Source organism: Dendrobates tinctorius, unplaced genomic scaffold, assembly GCF_039654945.1.
Source record: "Dendrobates tinctorius isolate UK_male_01 unplaced genomic scaffold, ASM3965494v1 ptg000158l, whole genome shotgun sequence".
NCBI lineage: Eukaryota > Metazoa > Chordata > Amphibia > Anura > Dendrobatidae > Dendrobates > Dendrobates tinctorius.
Window position 1 is genome coordinate 9,496,277 of NW_027361825.1, and position 20,901 is coordinate 9,517,177.

The following is a 20,901-nucleotide window of genomic DNA, read 5'->3' on the forward strand; positions in this document are numbered from 1 at the left end:
ATCCTTCAATTACATGTTTGATGGATTGTCTCTAGGATACACCCATATAGTATTATAATTAGTATTATTATTCAGTTATTTATATAGCGCCATTAATTTCATGGTGCTGTACATGACAAGGGGTTACATACAAAGGAATAAATATTGTTTAAATCAAAAAAATTACAATGACAGACTGTTACAGAGGGGAGAGGACCTTGTCTTTGCGGACTTTCATTCTGCGTGAGAATGGTAAAGAGACAGTAGGTGATGGGTGCGGCAAATCGGGTGGTGGAGAGGCGGAGCTCATGTGGTGGTGTAGAAGTCACATCTCTCACCACCACGCACTCCAATTGACATCTCTAGAAATGCAGCTGAAACATCAAAATCTCTATCTTCAGTTTTAGACAATGCATGGGCTCCTTTTAAACGTCAGCGGCCAACCAGCTAAGTATAAGTAGGTGAGGGCTTGTCAGAATCCTGCCCAGGAACACTAGGCTTCAGTTGTTGTGAGTCCTGTCCCCGTGAACTTCCACGTAATCTTGCTCTGGCTCTTCCAGGCATGATTTCATCACGAACATTTAGCCTTCGTAACACAGAGACAGAGTACAAGACAGACTACTACAGCGCCTAAGTGTTCACCCTCTGCTACTCAGACTTTATATCTGCACAGTGACTGCCTCTAGGTGGAAGATGATGACGGTGGTAGTAGTTGGAACATTTAACACAGTCAGGAAGCTGCCATAACAACTTTAAACCAAATTCTTTTTACCAACATCCCCCACTGTGGCCTGGAGTAACAGACAGGAAAACACAGGAATACCTGCCTAAATTCCCCAAATTTTAATCACACAGAAGTACGAGGCGTGTCACAGATATACCACACTGTAAAATATATATATTTTTTATTGGATGCAAAAGAGTGCTGGATATAATGAGAGTGACAGACTGGCATAAAAAGGGAATTTAGGCTGAAAATGCCTCAAGTTTTGAGACACGGATGTATGAGGCATTTCACAGATATACCCCACTGTAAAAATGTGAGCTGTTTATTAAAATAATGCAACATAGTGCTTATCCAAGTCCAGTGACACCCAGGACCAAAAAAAAATAGCCGTAAACTGGCCAAACTTTGAGCACACAAAGATATGAGCTGACACGCAGATAACACTACTACAAATGTATTTTTGTTTTTTATAACTTTTATTCATGCTAAATACTGCTGTATAGAGTTGAGCGACTTTGGTCAGATCGGGTTTCATGAAACAAAATTTGAGTCGGATGAAACTGGTCCGACTAGGGCAAAAAAAGTCGGAGTTTCGTCCGAAACCCGTCCCTCATCCGCTCAATGCCGACTTTTATTCCCCATTGACTTGCATTGGGGTCGGGTTTCAGACGAAACTCTGACTTTTTTTGCCCTAGTCGGACCAGTTTCAGCAGACTCAAATTTTGTTTCATGAAACCCGATCCGACCAAAGTCGCTCAACTCTGCTGCTGTAAATAATTCCAGTGACACCCAGGACCAAAAAAGAAAACCGGCCTAAACTGGCCAAACTTTGAGCACGTACAGATATGAGCTGGCATAGAGATACAGCTACGACAATTTTTAAAAAAAAATTTTTGGGGTAAATACTGCTGTATATAAGTCCAGTGACACCCCGGAACAAAAAAGAAAAGAGCCGTAAAGTGGCCAAGCTTTGAGCAGACATAGATATGAGCTGGCACACAGATACCACACTGAAAAATGTGTGACCTGTATTTTTATAATTTGGGGGGTAAATACTGTTGTATATAAGTCCAGTGACACCCAGACAAAAAAAAGAAAACAGCCATAAACTGGCCAAACTTTGAGCACACACAGATATGAGTTGGCAGATACCACACCAAAAAATGTGTGATCTGTTTTTTCTACATTTTTGGCTAAATAGTGCTGTACATAAGTACAGTGCCAGACAGCAAAAAAAAATGAATTTAGGGCTAAGAAGACCAAAATTTTTAGCAGACGGATGGATGAGGCATGTCACAGATATACCACACTGTAAAATATGTGGCCTGTCTGTATTTTTTGGGAGGTTCAGCAAAATAGTGTTAAGAAATTGTGTAAGACACTCAAAAAACCTACTCAACCGTACCACATAAAAAATAAATATTTCTCTGCACACTCAAAAGCAATGTTTGGGACCCCTTTAAAATTGCTGGATTTTCATGCTGTGCTAGGAAAAGGATCTGGCGGTATTGTGCACTGTCAAAAAGCAAATGGAGGAAAAAAAAGGGCTCTGGATTGCTTTGCAATAAAAAAAACTCTTTTAGCCCTGGCCCAAAAAATTTTCAAAGCCAATTACACCTGGGGCTAGGTATATACGGCTAATATATCATACAGGTAGCAGCAGCAGAGCACAGAACCCTCTTGATATATGCAATGATATGTATATACACACATACAGTGCCTGCAGGCCTTGCACTGATGTGTATACAGCGACGTACACTACCCTGCCTGCCTAACACTGGAATCTATATACTCTGGATTTAGTCCTTAGAAGGACTGTTGGTTTAGCTGGATTTGAGTTGTTTAGGATGGTAGACCCCATACTCACTATTAACTCCCCAATTCTGAGCCTATCAAGGCAGCAGCTCTCCCTACACTATCTCAATCCAGAGCTGAATGCAGCAAGCAGGGCGGTGTCCGGTCTCTTATACCCCTGATGATGCTGTGCAGCCAGCCAATCACTGCACGACCACAACAAAGATGGCTGTGGCGTTTCATTGCCTAGCAGACAATCCCTGCATCGTGATTGGTTCTGTAAAGTCCACCAAAAAGCTGGGTGGAGACCCGAGTTCCCGCCGAGCAATCCCAGAAATGCTCGGTTCTCGCCAAGTACACAGAGTACAGTGATACTCGGGCGAGTACCGAGTAGTGGCGAACACGTTTGCTCACCACTAGTGTTAGACCGTGAAAACTTCGCCCTTTAATCTCTAGATTTTTTCTTAACTTCTATACAATAATTCTGTTTTATTCTTCAGTTGCCCTAACTGTGTAAGGCAATGCTATGTGTGGAAAGTCATGTACTTGATTATTGCTACAGTCACAAGCTGCAGGGTAAAAAAACTAACTCAAACAGTTTTGATGCTCACCACTCCGTCTGGCAGATTCCTGAAGAACTCCAGCTTTCAGCGGGAACCTGTCTTAAAACAGGGTCCATTCTATTGCTTCCACAGAAAAGCTGCTATCTCAAGAAGTAAACCAGAGGCAAGAGAATAGTCAAGTAGCCAAGTCAGAATCAAGAGTTTGATGTAGGGACAAAATTGTAAAGAAGGAGAATAGTCAATAGCGAGACAAGATTATAAATCAGAAATGTCCACTGGGAGAACAGCAAGGTATAAATTACACAGAAACAAGTCAGATTATAACTTACAGTGGACAGTAGAATTTCAGGAGATTAAAAAGCTTGCAGCCACACCAAGACCACAGAGCAGAGAGCAAACACTGACAGAAGTGAATGCTATATTTCCCAGTCTGGATGGAACTACAAGTTCCAGAAGACACAGAGCTCGATCTGTCACTCTGCATTTCCCACAAAAATCGCGCAGTGCCAACTGTTGATGAAAACAGAGGGAGGAAGGGCAGTCACTGATACAGATGTCACACTTATGGTTAGTCTGTGAAATATAGTTTGATTGAGGTGTGATTTTGAGCTCACCACGCCATGTCGTTCGAAATTGAGGGTTGAGATCTGTGTGTCGGGTACCGGTACTGCTGATGAAGTTCAGCCAAAGATTCAAGGATAAAAGGAAATGAGCGGCACATCTGTCCAATAACAAGTAAAAATTACTTCATAATTTATTCAAAATTCATTGAAAGCATGGAATCCAAAAAATGTATGTAAAGCCTGCCACCTTTCTGACGTCTACGCACCTCTAGCTATGAATAAGGGCGCTTAGAATCCAGAAATTCGTCAAGTTTTATATACAGTATATGTTTCCGATTCCATGTTTTAATGAATTTTGAATAAAGTATGAAACAATTTTTACTTATTGTTGGACAGATGCGCAGCTCATTTCCTCCTATCCTTGAATCTGTGAAACATAAGGTGATTCCCTAGTGTTTTTTTATGTAAAATTTTGTTTTGAATGAAATGGGGAAAAAAGCAAGTATAATTTATCATGCACTATATTACAGTCTTCTTTTATAATGTTAGTATGCTTTATTTTTGCAGATATTTTTAATAACAGAAATCAATTGTAATTTACATTGTTATTTTATTACCTATTACATGCTAATAATTCTTATTAGGATATAAAGACATCATAAGGAGGATTGGGACCTTCTTCTAGGAATTAACTTGGGACACTCCTCTATGAGCTAAGCAGAGAATAGTTCATCCTGAAAAACCTGTGTATCGATGCATTCAGTGTCAGATTGGGATGCCAATCAGAAACATTGAATTACTGACCTCATTCGAAAATGTACCTAAGCTTCCATATAATACATTGGGTAGATTTTTAAAAGATTGATGAATAATGAGAATTAGAATTTGTTTGAAGATATAAAATCAAACCTATTGTGCCAACTACTACTCATGTAGGGTTGAGGAAAGCCCACTTTTGCACAGTGGCCACTTGAGGATTCACCTGTTCACCCATGTGCCAGACTATGCCTGGATGCTTTGAATAGGCAACATATAATAAATACTACATTACCCTAACAGGGAAAATGGATGGCATCTGTTATCAGTATGCTAGCTTTATTTAAAGGAATTGTCCAACAATTGAATATATATATTTTTATTTACATGAATGATTTTTAAATAATCAACAGTGTTATACACTCTTCAGCCCCCTCACACATCCAGTGATGCAGCAGTCAGGCGACGATAGGAGAGCCTCATTGAATGTTTCTTCAGTGGAGTTTTTCTAGTCACCACAAAATTTATTATATTACTTTCGGAGCCGTTGCAAAGCTCCGGAGAAACCTGTGCTGAAGTGTGAGTATTCCTCCATTTATTATTTTAAAACCATTTATGGCAAGAAAAAAATGCATTTAATATTCAAGTATCAGACATCCCCTCAAAGGTGTTACCTTCATGAAAACCCTTCTAAAGATCATTATACGGTAGCCCAATGACTTCTGCACCTAGTCGTTAAGATCTGTAGGTACAGCATTGTAAATTGCTTGACAATTCTAAAATTTTTTATGTCTTGGAGCAAAACAGAGAAACTGCTGAAATTTAAACATGTGATTCTGAAAAACTTCATTAGGAAAGAAAATTGTACAAACTTGCATTAAAACTAACCAAACTGGGCAATCGTGCTACCAAGAAAAATTTGGATGAAATTTGTCACTACTGGAATTTTTTTTAGAATGCCATTCATATGCTGATTTCAATTAATGTAATGATTTCTTCAATTATTTTCATATATGACTAGCTATTGAGTCATGTATTTAATTTGCAGTGTAGAAATATTAATTTCTAAATGTAATTCATGCTTGCGTGAACAACTCGACATACTGCAATAGTAAGCTCACGCAGGAGTGGCAATGGCAAATCTAAATTCTAAGGAAATTCTTAATTATTGCTAAGAAATTCCTTTGAGTTTACATGTACCATTACTCCTGCGTGAGCTGACTATTGCATTATGTGGGGAGGTGTTCAGTGTTCACCAGTGCATGAGTGAAAAATGAAAACTAAAAAAAATAAATACAAACTATGTAAAATAGAGATGAGCAAATTGATTTGATGCAAATAAAATTCTTATTGAATTTTTGGTATTCGATGAAGTCAGTGTGTTCAAACAATAGAAGATAGCATCAGCCAGAGAAGGATCACAAGCCTTTAGACAAACTTCTTCATATCGGCTTGCAACTATCACATTACACTGTATTGCTCAGCGAGTAAGCAGGGACTTTCAAACTGTATAAAAGTAGAGGCAGGGAGTTTACCCGCTGTTTTGTGCTAACTCTGGATATTGAGAGGACATGGAAAAAGAATAAAGTCAACAGACATGCAATCTTCTTTGTTTCACTTTGTTCACCACAAAACAGAGAGTAAGTAGTGAAACTTTCTGTCGCGCTCATGCTCTGACTGGTGGGCGTGAGCCAGGGGGTTGCGGCCCCACTGTGCCACAAACCAGACTACCCTGGAAAGGGTGTGACTAGGACAGCTACCTTGGTATTCACTGGAGCCTCTGATGGTGAGGTCAGGCTTTTGCGGCAGGTAGCTGCCAGGTGCCACTCCAGAGTGGTGTCTGGCTGTGGCTGCTGATCCCACGGAACACTAGGACAGGCACAACTGGCAGATGAGCATGGCTGATACTCGGACGAGTAGGCAGGCAAACACAGCTGAGAGACACTCGCAGGTAGGCACGGTTGAGACACTGGAAGGCAGGCACGGCAGAGACACAAGGCAGACAGGCATGGCTGAGACACAGGGCAGGCAGGCATGGCTGAGACACAGGGCAGGCCAGCACGGCTGAGACACAGGGCAGGTAGGCGCGGCTGAGACACAGGGGCAGGAACTAACTCAAAAGGCACAGAGACACGGGTAGGAAGAAGTGGTGTATGGAATAGGTAGAGTCCTGTTCACACAGCAGGTACAGGTACTGGTACTGGCAAGAAGGAATGGTGTATGAAGAAACAGGTAAACAACTGTTCACACATCAGGTGCAGGTACTGGTACTGGCAAGAAGGAATGGTGAATAAAGGAACAGGTAGAGAGTGGTTTATAGAGTAGGTAGAGACCTGTTCACACAGCAGGTGCAGGTACTGGTACTGGCAGGAAGGAATGGTGTATGAAGGAACAGGTTTGGACCTGTTCACACTGGAGAAGAGTCACAAGAGTACAGAGCAGGCAGAGCAGCAAGAGTGCAGAGCATAAGCAGAGCCACACGAGTACGGAGCATGCAGAGCCGCCAGAGTGCAGAGCACAGGCAGAGCAGCAAAAGTATGGAGCAGGCAGAGGAGCAAGAGTGCGGAACACAGGCAGAGCCACGAGAGTGCGGAGCACAGGCAGGGCCACGAGAGTACGGAGCTTGCAGAGCCGCAAGAGTGCGGAGCACAGGCAGAGCCGCATGAGTGCAGAGCACAGACAGATGGAGAGGACACAAGGACAGACACAGCAGGGAAATGAGCCACAAGCAAGGAGAATGACAGACAGAGGTAGGACAGAGTTCAGACAAGGTAACGGTACGAGACAAGGTACATGAACTAAGACACAAAGAGCTGGATATATTGCCTCCTGGTGGGCACAGAGGACACATGCAAGGCAAGGCAAGGAACGATAGCACAGGGATCAGGATATTCTGCCTCCTGGATGGCGGAAGGAGAGGTACAAGGCAAGGTAAAGAACAATAGCACAGGGATCAGGATATTCTGCCTCCAAGAAGGTGGGCGGAAAGGTACAAGGCAAGTAAAGGAACAATAGCACAGGAACAGGATATTATGCCTCCTTGAGGGCGGACAGACAGGCAAAGACACAGAACTAGAAATCAAGCCTCCAGAGAAGGCGAAACATAGAACAGGACCTGGTGACTCAGCAGCAAGACACTAACTGAGTTAAGGCTTTGCTCAGGCAGCTACCACCATGTGGAGCTGCCCTAAATACTAGAGGCTTCTTTGTTGTGAGCTCATCTGTTCATTCATCTTTTGTGTCTGAGGATCTCCCTCTTCTGGTGAAGGAAGGTAGTGAGGCTGATTTGGATGAAAGAAACCAAACACCTGATCAGGTGGATTGTGACTGGGTAACGGGAACTTCAGACTGGATATAAGGCAGCCGACGCCCTTCTGAGTCGCTGGTGATTTCTCTGCTGGATTCTTGGAGACAAGTCTGATTCCTGCTTCCCAAAGATAAGTTTTTGCTCTGCTATTGAACTTATTAGTTTTGGTTTTGTTTACCTTGTTTTTTGAGTTCAGCCATCCCCGGCCGGGGGTGTGCTGGATTCTTATTCCTTGATCAGTGTTCTCTTTTGCTCTGCTTTCAGAATATTCTGAGTGCTGATATAGGGTTTGAAGTCTAGTGACTTCAGGGTCCTTTTTGCTTATCAGTTGTGTTGGTAATATTTTTAGCAGGGTTTTCTCGGATTGCAGACAGCTGCTTTTCTGTCCTGTTCTTTTTAGTTAGCTTGGGCCCAATCGTTTGCTCAACCTATCTTTCTATCTGTGTTAGTGTTTTCATCTCGTTTCACCGTCATTATATGTTGGGGGCTGCCTATTGCTTTGGGGTCTGCTCTGGGGCAGTCAGTGTTTCCCTTTTCTCTCTTTAGGCTTATTTAGATCTCCGGCTGTGACGAGGTGTCTCAGATCACCGTAGGAACATTCCACGGCTACTGCTAGCTGTGTGATAGGATTAGGGGTCTGCAATCCGCTAGTGTCTAACCTCTCTGATTTTCTGGGCTGAGCTTGTGTTTTGTTTTTTCCTCCTCGGTGACTCAATCATAACAGAATCACCAGCCATACCGCAGATTCTAGGGTACTCAAAAGCAGGAAGGAATTGTTAAAAAAAAAAAAAAGTCAGAATTTTTTTTTCTGTATATTTTTTCCTCTTTTTCTCTGAGGCCGTAGGAGGAATATTTTTTTTTCTGATGGAGTTTAAGCAATTGTCTGATCGTGTGGAGCAGCTTGCTGCTGAAGTGCGAGGAATTTCCACCTATCTTGCTCATTCACATGCTGCTGGACCAAAAATCCCCACTCCTGATGTGTTTTTTGGGGATCGGTCTAAATTTTTTGAATTTTAAGAATAATTGTAAATTATTTCTTGCCTTGAAGCCTAACTCATCGGGGAGCTCTGTGCAGTAGGTTAAAATTGTGATCTCCTTGCTGCGCGGCGATCCCCAGGATTGGGCGTTTTCTTTAGTACCAGATGATCCTATTCTAACTAATGTGGACGCATTTTTTCAGGCCTTGGGGTTGTTGTATGAATAGTGTTGAGCATTCCGATACTGCAAATATCGGGTATCGGCCGATATTCGCTGTATCGGAATTCCGATACCGAGTACCGATATTTTTTCAATATCGGATATCGGAATCGGAAGTTCCCATAATGCAAAGAGCCACTGCTGTGGCTCTGATTGGCTGCCGAAATTATGTCATCATGATGCGCGGTCTGTGCGCATCATGATGCGCCGTCAGTTCAGGCCTTCTATGCCGACTGCCCGGGGTTCTGTACCGGCCTGCCGGAGGTCTGTGTCGACTGCCTGAGGGTCTGTGCGGACTGCCAGGGGTCCGTACCGGCCTTCCGGGGGGGCTGTGCCGGCCTGCCGGTGGTCTGTGCCGACTGCCCGGGGGTCTGTGCGGACTGCCGTGGGTCTGTACTGGCCTGCCGGGGGGGCTGTGCCGGCCTGCTGGTGGTCTGTACTGACTGTCCGTGGGTCTGAGCGGACTGCCGGGGGTCTGTACCGGCCTGCCGGGGGGCTGTGCTGGCCTGCCGGAGGTCTGTAACGCCTGTCCGGGGGCCTGAGCGGCCTGCCGGGGGTCTGTACCGGCCTGCCGGGGGGCTGTGCTGGCCTGCCGGGGGGCTGTGCCCACTGCCCGGGGGTCTGTACCGGCCTTCCGGGGGGCCGTGCCGGCCTGCCGGTGGTCTGTGCCGACTGCCCGTGGGTTTGTGCCGACTGCCCGGGGGATCTGTGCGGACTGCAGTGGGTCTGTACCGGCCTGCCAGGGGGCTGTACCGACTGTCCGGGGGTCTGAGCGGCCTGCCAGGGGTCTGTACCGGCCTGCCGGTGGTCTGTGCCGGCCTGCTGGGGGGCTGTGCCGACTGTCCGGGGGGCTGTGCAGGTTGCGGGGGTCTGTGCAGGCATCGTCCGATGGGACTACAAGTCCCATCAGGCGATGCCTGCTACCATGACGGTGATTGACATATTAGCCAATGATGGGACAGTAGTAGTCCCATCATCCGGCCTATGTGTTGAATGTAAGAAAAAAAAATACATACTACATGCTACATACATGCAACATACATACATACTGCATATATACCACATGCATGCAACATGCATACTACATATATACCACATATATATTACATGCATGCATACTACATATGTACCACATATACCGGGAGCTGTGCCGACTGTCCGGGGGTCTGTGCCGACTGCCCGGGGGTCTGTACCAGCCTGCCGGGGGGCTGTGCCGGCCTGCCGGTGGTCTGTACCGACTGTCCGTGGTTCTGTGAAGGCTGCGGGGGTCTGTACCGGCCTGCCGGGGGGCCGTGCCGGCCTGCCGGTGGTCTGTACCGACTGTCCGGGGGTCTGAGCGGACTGCCGGGGATCTGTAACGGCCTGCCGGTGGTCTGTACCGACTGTCCGGCGGTCTGAGCGGACTGCCGGGGGTCTGTCCCGGCCTGCCGGGGGGCTGTGCTGGCCTGCCGGGGGGCTGTGCCGACTGCCCGGGGTCGGTACCGGCCTTCCGGGGGCTGTGCCGGCCTGCCGGTGGTCTGTACCAACTGCCCGGGGGTCTGTGCCGACTGCCCGGGGGTCTGTGCGGACTGCCGTGGGTCTGTACCGGCCTGCCGGGGGGCTGTGCTGGCCTGCTGGGGGGCTGTGCCGACTGCCCGGGGGTCTGTACCGGCCTGCCGGGGGGCTGTGCCGGCCTGCCGGTGGTCTGTACCGACTGTCCGGGGGTCTGAGCGGCCTGCCGGGGGTCTGTACCGGCCTGCCGGGGGGCTGTGCTGGCCTGCCGGTGGTCTATACCGACTGTCCGGGGGTCTGAGCAGGCTGCGGGGGTCTGTGCAGGATCGTCCGATGGGACTACAAGTCCCATCGGGCGATACCTGCTACCATGATGGTGATTGACACATTAGCCAATGATGGGACAGTAGTAGTCCCATCATCCGGCCTATGTGTTGAATGTAAAAAAAAAAAAATACATACCACATACATACTACATGCTACATACATACTACATACATGCTACATACATACTACATGCATGCAACATACATACTACATATATACCACATGCATGCAGCATGCATACTACATACTGTATATACCACATGCATGCAACATGCATACTACATATATACCACATATATATTACATGCATGCAACATACATATATACAACATGCATACTACATATATACCACATGCAACATAAGTACTACATATATACTACATGCATGCAACATACCTATATACTACATGCAACATGCATACTACATGCATGCAACATACATACATACTACATATATACCACATGCATGCAACATGCAAACTACATATATACCACATATATACTACATGCATACTACATATATACCACATGAATGCAACATACATATATACTACATGCATGCAACATGCATACTACATATATACCACATATATGCTACATGCATGTAACATACATACAACATATATACAACATGCATGCAACATGCATACTACATATATACCACATATATACTACATGCATGCAACATACATATATACTACATGCATGCAACATGCATATTACATATATACCACATATATACTACATGCATGCAACATACATACAACATATATACTACAAGCTTGCAACATGCATACTACATATATACCACATATATACTACATGCATGCAACATACATATATACTACATGCAACATGCATACTACATATATACTACATGCATGCAACATACATATATACTACATGCAACATGCATACTACATGCATGCAACATACATACTACATATATACCACATGCATGCAACATGCAAACTACATATATACCACATATATACTACATGCATACTACATATATACCACATGCATGCAACATACATATATACTACATGCATGCAACATGCATACTACATATATGCCACATATATACTACATGCATGCAATATACATACAACATATATACTACATGCATGCAACATGCATACTACATATATACCACATACACTCACTGGCCACTTTATTAGGTACACCTGTCCAACTGTGTGTTAAGACTTAATTTCTAATCAGCCAATCACATGGCGGCAACTCAGTGCATTTAGGCATGTAGACATGGTCAAGACAATCTCCTGCAGTTCAAACCGAGCATCAGTATGGGGAAGAAAGGTGATTTGAGTGCCTTTGAACGTGGCATGATTGTTGGTGCCAGAAGGGCTGGTCTGAGTATTTCAGAAACTGCTGATCTACTGGGATTTTCACGCACAACCATCTCTAGGGTTTACAGAGAATGGTCCGAAAAAGAAAAAAAATCCAGTGAGCGGCAGTTCTGTGGCCGGAAATGCCTTGTTGATGCCAGAGGTCAGAGGAGAATGGGCAGACTGGTTCGAGCTGATAGAAAGGCAACAGTGACTCAAATTGCCACCCGTTACAACCAAGGTAGGCAGAAGAGCATCTCTGAACGCACAGTGCGTCGAACTTTGAGGCAGATGGGCTACAGCAGCAGAAGACCACACTGGGTACCACTCCTCTCAGCTAAGAACAGGCATCTGATGGCTACTTTCAGCAGGATAATGCGCCATGTCATAAAGCTCGAATCATCTCAGATTGGTTTCTTGAACATGACAATGAGTTCACTGTACTCAAATGGCCTCCTCAGTCACCAGATCTCAATCCAATAGAGCATCTTTGGGATGTGGTGGAACGGGAGATTCGCATCAGGGATGTGCAGCCGACAAATCTGCGCCAACTGTGTGATGCCATCATGTCAATATGGTCCAAAATCTCTGAGGAATGCTTCCAACACCTTGTTGAATCTCTGCCACGAAGAATTGAGGCAGTTCTGAAGGCAAAAGGGGGTCCAACCCGTTACTAGCATGGTGTACCTAATAAAGTGGCCAGTGAGTGTATATACTACATGCATGCAACATACATAAATACTACATGCATGCAACATGCATACTACATATATACCACATATATACTACATGCATGCAACATACATACAACATATATACTACATGCATGCAACATGCATACTACATATATACCACATATATACTACATGCATGCAACATACATATATACAACATGCATACTACATATATACTACATGCATGCAACATACATACTACATATATACCACATATATACTACATGCATGCAACATACATACATACAACATATATACTACATGCATGCAACATGCATACTACATATATACCACATGCATACAACATACATATACTACATGCAACATGCATACTACATGCATGCAACATACATACTACATATATACCACATGCATGCAATATGCATACTATATACTGTATATGAAAAAAGAAGGTATCCAGCTCCGGAGATAAAATCCAAAATTTTTATTGAAACAAATTAAAAGGTAATAAGCTGCTTGATAACCAGTGCATACTGGAGGAAGGAATGTCCTAGATTTCAGTTATCTAGGACATTCCTTCCTCAAGTATACACTGGTTATCAAGCAGCTTATTACCTTTTAATTTGCTTCAATAAAAATTTTTGGATTTTATCTCCGGAGCTGGATACCTTCTTTTTTCACAAGTACCTGACGTCAAGCAGAGACGCTTCCTTGCTCGGATAGAACTACTCATGTGCGGTGTGGACATCACTATAAGGGTGAGCTGAATCAACTTTTTTCTATACTATATATATACCACATATATACTACATGCATGCAACATACATATATACCACATATATACTACATGCATGCAACATATATAAAATACATATATACTACATGCAACATACATACTACATACATACTACATATATACCACATGCATGCAATATGCATACTACATATATACTACATGCATGCAATATACATATATACTACATGCATGCAACATACATACATACTACATATATACCACATGCATGCAACATGCATACTACATATATACTACATACTGTATATACTACATGCATGCAACATACATATATACTACATACAATACATTCATACAATACATACATATAGACATACAGTACATATAACATAGAGTACATACTCACCATCACTTGTCACTTTGGTCCCCGAAGCCATTGTCATCTATGGAATAAATATTAAAATAACAAAGCACCAATATACTCACCCCTGATCCGCAGAAGTCCACGGGTGTCCCACAACGATCTTGCGTGGAGAACAGCAGCATCAGCTGATGCTAATGTTCTCTACGGGCTCCAAGATACCAGTGTCGGGAGGTAGGTATCCTTCCGCCCTGTATTTCTCCGCCACTGTAAAGAAAAAAAAAAGTCCCTAGTCTCATATTATGGCATTGCTGTGTGAGAAATTTCCCATGCAGCTTTTGCCATAAAGTGAGACTAGGGACTTTTTTTTTTTTTTTACACTGGCGGAGGAATACAGGGCGGAAGGATACCTACCTCCCGACACTGGTTTCCTGGGGCCCGTAGAGAACGGTAGCATCAGCTGATGCTGCAGTTCTCCACGCAAGATCGTCGTGGGACTCTCGTGGATTTCTGCAGATCAGGGAGTATATTGTTTGTTTGTTATTTTAATATTTATTCCAAAATTGAAAATGGCTTCGGGGATCAAAGTGACAAGTGATGGTGAGTATGTACTCTATGTTATATGTACTGTACACTCACTGGCCACTTTATTAGGTACACCTGTCCAACTGTGTGTTAAGACTTAATTTCTAATCAGCCAATCACATGGCGGCAACTCAGTGCATTTAGGCATGTAGACATGGTCAAGACAATCTCCTGCAGTTCAAACCGAGCATCAGTATGGGGAAGAAAGGTGATTTGAGTGCCTTTGAACGTGGCATGATTGTTGGTGCCAGAAGGGCTGGTCTGAGAATTTCAGAAACTGCTGATCTACTGGGATTTTCACGCACAACCATCTCTAGGGTTTACAGAGAATGGTCCGAAAAAGAAAAAAAATCCAGTGAGCGGCAGTTCTGTGGCCGGAAATGCCATGTTGATGCCAGAGGTCAGAGGAGAATGGGCAGACTGGTTCGAGCTGATAGAAAGGCAACAGTGACTCAAATTGCCACCCGTTACAACCAAGGTAGGCAGAAGAGCATCTCTGAACGCACAGTGCGTCGAACTTTGAGGCAGATGGGCTACAGCAGCAGAAGACCACACTGGGTACCACTCCTCTCAGCTAAGAACAGGAAACTGAGGCTACAATTTGCACAAGCTCATCGAAATTGGACAGTAGAAGATTGGAAAAACGTTGCCTGGTCTGATGAGTCTCGATTTCTGCTGCGACATTCGGATGGTAGGGTCAGAATTTGGCGTAAACAACATGAAAGCATGGATCCATCCTGCCTTGTATCAACGGTTCAGGCTGGTGGTGGTGGTGTCATGGTGTGGGGAATTTTTTCTGGGCACTCTTTGGGCCCCTTGGTACCAATTGAGCATCGTTGCAACGCCACAGCCTACCTGAGTATTGTTGCTGACCATGTCCATCCCTTTATGACCACAATGTAAGCAACATCTGATGGCTACTTTCAGCAGGATAATGCGCCATGTCATAAAGCTCGAATCATCTCAGATTGGTTTCTTGAACATGACAATGAGTTTACTGTACTCAAATGGCCTCCTCAGTCACCAGATCTCAATCCAATAGAGCATCTTTGGGATGTGGTGGAACGGGAGATTCGCATCAGGGATGTGCAGCCGACAAATCTGCGCCAACTGTGTGATGCCATCATGTCAATATGGTCCAAAATCTCTGAGGAATGCTTCCAGCACCTTGTTGAATCTCTGCCACGAAGAATTGAGGCAGTTCTGAAGGCAAAAGGGGGTCCAACCCCTTACTAGCATGGTGTACCTAATAAAGTGGCCAGTGAGTGTATGTCTATATGTATGTATTGTATGAATGTATTGTATGTAGTATATATGTATGTTGCATGCATGTAGTATATATGTAGCATACATGTTGCATGCATGTGGTATATACAGTATGTAGTATGTATGTATGCTGCATGCATGTAGTATATATGTATGTTGCATGCATGTAGTATATATGTAATATATATGTAGAATGCATTTTGCATGCATGTGGTATATATGTAGTATGTATGTAGCATGTATGTTGCATGTAGTATATATATGTTGCATGCATGTAGTATATATGTATGTTGCATGCATGTAGTATATATGTGGTATATATAGTATGCATGTTGCATGCATGTGGTATATATGTAGTATGTATGTTGCATGCATGTAGTATATATGTAGTATGCATGTTGCATGTAGTATATATGTAGTATGCATGTTGCATGTAGTATATATGTATGTTGCATGCATGTAGTATATATGTAGCATATATGTAGTATGCATGTTGCATGCATGTGGTATATATGTAGTATGTATGTTGCATGTAGTATATATGTATTATATATATATATATATATGTTGCATGCATGTAGTATATATGTAGTATATATGTATGTTGCATGCATGTAGTATATATGTGGTATATATATATATAGTATGCATGTTGCATACAAGTGGTATATATGTAGTATGTATGTTGCATGCATGTAGTATATATGTAGTATGCATGTTGCATGTAGTATATATGTATGTTGCATGCATGTAGTATATATGTAGCATGTATGTTGCATGTAGTATATATGTAGGATATATGTATGTTGCATGCATGTAGTATATATGTGGTATATATGTAGTATGCATGTTGCATGCATGTGGTATATATGTAGTATGTATGTTGCATGTAGTATATATGTATTATATATATATATATGTTGCATGCATGTAGTATATATGTAGTATATATGTATGTTGCATGCATGTAGTATATATGTGGTATATATGTAGTATGCATATTGCATGCATGTAGTATATATGTAGAATATATGTATGTTGCATGCATGTAGTATATATGTAGTATGCATGTTGCATGTAGTATATATGTATGTTGCATGCATGTAGTATATATGTAGCATGTATGTTGCATGTAGTATATATGTAGGATATATGTATGTTGCATGCATGTAGTATATATGTGGTATATATGTAGTATGCATGTTGCATGCATGTGGTATATATGTAGTATGTATGTAGCATGTAGTATGTATGTAGTATGTATTTTTTTTTTTTTTTACATTCAACACATAGGCCGGATGATGGGACTACTACTGTCCCATCATTGGCTAATGTGCCAATCACCGTCATGGTAGCAGGCATCGCCTGATGGGACTTGTAGTCCCATTGGACGATCCTGCACAGACCCCCGCAGCCTGCTCAGACCCCCGGACAGTCGGTATAGACCACCGGCAGGCCGGCACAGCCCCCCGGCAGGCCGGTACAGACCCCCGGCAGACCGGTACAGACCCCCGGCAGGCCACTACAGACCCCCGGGCAATCGGCACAGACCCCCGGACAGTCGGCACAGCCCCCCGGAATAAGTGGTATATATGTAGTATGCATGTTGCATGCATGTAGTATATATGTGGTATATATGTAGTATGCATGTTGCATGCATGTGATATATACACTCACTGGCCACTTTATTAGGTACAACATGCTAGTAAGGGGTTGGACCCCCTTTTGCCTTCAGAACTGCCTCAATTCTTCGTGGCAGAGATTCAACAAGGTGCTGGAAGCATTCCTCAGAGATTTTGGACCATATTGACATGATGGCATCACACAGTTGGCGCAGATTTGTCGGCTGCACATCCCTGATGCGAATCTCCCGTTCCACCTCATCCCAAAGATGCTCTATTGGATTGAGATCTGGTGACTGAGGAGGCCATTTGAGTACAGTGAACTCATTGTCATGTTCAAGAAACCAATCTGAGATGATTCGAGCTTTATGACATGGCGCATTATCCTGCTGAAAGTAGCCATCAGATGTTGGGTACATTGTGGTCATAAAGGGATGGACATGGTCAGCAACAATACTCAGGTAGGCTGTGGCGTTGCAACGATGCTCAATTGGTACCAAGGGGCCCAAAGAGTGCCCAGAAAAAATTCCCCACACCATGACACCACCACCACCAGCCTGAACCGTTGATACAAGGCAGGATGGATCCATGCTTTCATGTTGTTTACGCCAAATTCTGACCCTACCATCCGAATGTCGCAGCAGAAATCGAGACTCATCAGACCAGGCAACGTTTTTCCAATCTTCTACTGTCCAATTTCGATGAGCTTGTGCAAATTGTAGCCTCAGTTTCCTGTTCTTAGCTGAGAGGAGTGGTACCCAGTGTGGTCTTCTGCTGCTGTAGCCCATCTGCCTCAAAGTTCGACGCACTGTGCGTTCAGAGATGCTCTTCTGCCTACCTTGGTTGTAACGGGTGGCAATTTGAGTCACTGTTGCCTTTCTATCAGCTCGAACCAGTCTGCCCATTCTCCTCTGACCTCTGGCATCAACATGGCATTTCCGGCCACAGAACTGCCGCTCACTGGATTTTTTTTCTTTTTCGGACCATTCTCTGTAAACCCTAGAGATGGTTGTGCGTGAAAATCCCAGTAGATCAGCAGTTTCTGAAATTCTCAGACCAGCCCTTCTGGCACCAACAATCATGCCACGTTCAAAGGCACTCAAATCACCTTTCTTCCCCATACTGATGCTCGGTTTGAAATGCAGGAGATTGTCTTGACCATGTCTACATGCCTAAATGCAATGAGTTGCCGTCATGTGATTGGCTGATTAGAAATTAAGTCTTAACACACAGTTGGACAGGTGTACCTAATAAAGTGGCCAGTGAGTGTATGTAGTATGTATGTATGTTGCATGCATGTAGTATATATGTTGCATGTATGTAGCATGTATGTAGTATGTATGTAGCATGTAGTATGTATTTTTTTTTCTTACATTCAACACATAGGCCGGACGATGGGACTACTACTGTCCCATCATTGGCTAATGTGTCAGTCACCGTCATGGTAGCAGGCATCGCCCGATAGGACTTGTAGTCCCATTGGACGATGCCTGCACAGACCCCCCGCTGCCTGCACAGACCCCCGGACAGTCGGCACAGCCCCCCGACAGGCCAGCACAGCCCCCCGGCAGGCCGGTACAGACCCCCGACAGTCTGCACAGACCCCCGGGCAGCTGGTACAGACCCCCGGGCAGTCGGCAAAGCCCCCCGGCAGGCCAGCACAGCCCCCCGGCAGGCCGGTACAGACCCCCGGCAGTCCGCTCAGACCCCCGGACAGTCGGTACAGACCACCGGCAGGCCGCACAGCCCCCCGGCAGGCCGGTACAGACCCCCGCAGCCTGCACAGACCCCCGGACAGTCGGTACAGACCACCGGCAGGCCGGCACAGCCCCCCGGCAGGCCGTACAGACCCCCGGCAGTCCGCTCAGACCCCCGGACAGTCGGTACAGACCACCGTCAGGCCGGCACAGCCCCCCGGCAGCCTGGCACAGACCGCCGGCAGTCCGCTCAGACCCCCGGACAGTCGGTACGGACCACCGGCAGGCCAGCACAGCCCCCGGCAGGCCGGTACAAACCCCAGCAGCCTGCACAGACCCCCAGACAGTCGGTACAGACCACCGGCAGGCCGGCACAGCCCCCCGGCAGGCCGGTACAGACCCCCGGCAGTCCGCTCAGATCCCCGGACAGTCGGTACAGACCACCGGCAGGACGGCACAGTCCCCCGGCAGGCCGGTACAGACCACCGCAGCCTGCACAGACCCCCGGACAGTCGGTACAGACCACTGGCAGGCCGGTACAGACCCCTGGGCAGTCGGCACAGACCCCCGGGCAGTCGGCACAGCTCCCCGGCAGGCCAGCACAGCCCCCACGGCAGGCCGGCACAGACCCCCGGCAGTCCGCTCAGACCCCCGGACAGTCGGTACAGACCACCGGCAGGCCGGCACAGCCCCCCGGCAGGCCGGTACAGCCCCCCACAGCCTGCACAGACCCCCGGACAGTCGGTACAGACCACCGGCAGGCCGGCACAGCCCCTCGGCAGGCTGATACAGACCCCCGCAGACTGCACAGACCCCCGGACAGTCAGTACAGACCACCGGCAGGCCAGCACAGCCCCCCGGCAGGCCGGTACAGCCCCCCGGCAGTCCACTCAGACCCCCGGACAGTCGGTACAGACCACCGGCAGGCTGGCACAGCCCCCCGGCAGGCCGGTACAGACCCCCGCAGCCTGCACAGACCCCCAGACAGTCGGTACAGACCACCGGCAGGCCGGTACAGACCCCCGGGCAGTCGGCACAGACCCCCAGACAGTCGGCACAGCCCCCCGGTATATGTGGTATATATGTAGTATGCATGTTGCATGCATGTAGTATATATGTGGTATATATGTAGTATGCATGTTGCATGTATGTGGTATATATGCAGTATGTATGTATGTTGCATGCATGTAGTATATATGTTGCATGTATGTAGCATGTAGTATGTATGTAGTATTTTTTTTTAGTACATTCAACCCATTAGCCGGATGATGGGACTACTACTGTCCCATCATTGGCTAATGTGTCAATCACCGTCATGGTAGCAGGCATCGCCCGATGGGACTTGTAGTCCCATTGGAGGATCGTGCTCAGACCCCCGCAGTCTGCTCAGACCCCCAGACAGTTGGCACAGACCACCTGCAGGCCGGCACAGCCCCACGGCAGTCCGCACAGACCCCCGGGCAGTCGGTACAGACCACCGGCAGGCCGGCACAGCCCCCCGCAGCCTGCACAGACACCCGGACAGTCGGTACAGACCACCGGCAGGCCGGCACAGCCCCCCCGGCAGGACGGTACAGCCCCCCACAGCCTGCACAGACCCCCGGACAGTCGGTACAGACCACCGGCAGGCCGGCACAGCCCCCCGGCAGGCTGATACAGACCCCCGCAGACTGCAAAGACCCCCGGACAGTCAGTACAGACCACCGGCAGGCCAGCACAGCCCCCCGGCAGGCCGGTACAGCCCCCCGGCAGTCCACTCAGACCCCCGGACAGTCGGTACAGACCACCGGCAGGCTGGCACAGCCCACCGGCAGGCCGGTACAGACCCCCGCAGCCTGCACAGACCCCCAGACAGTCGGTACAGACCA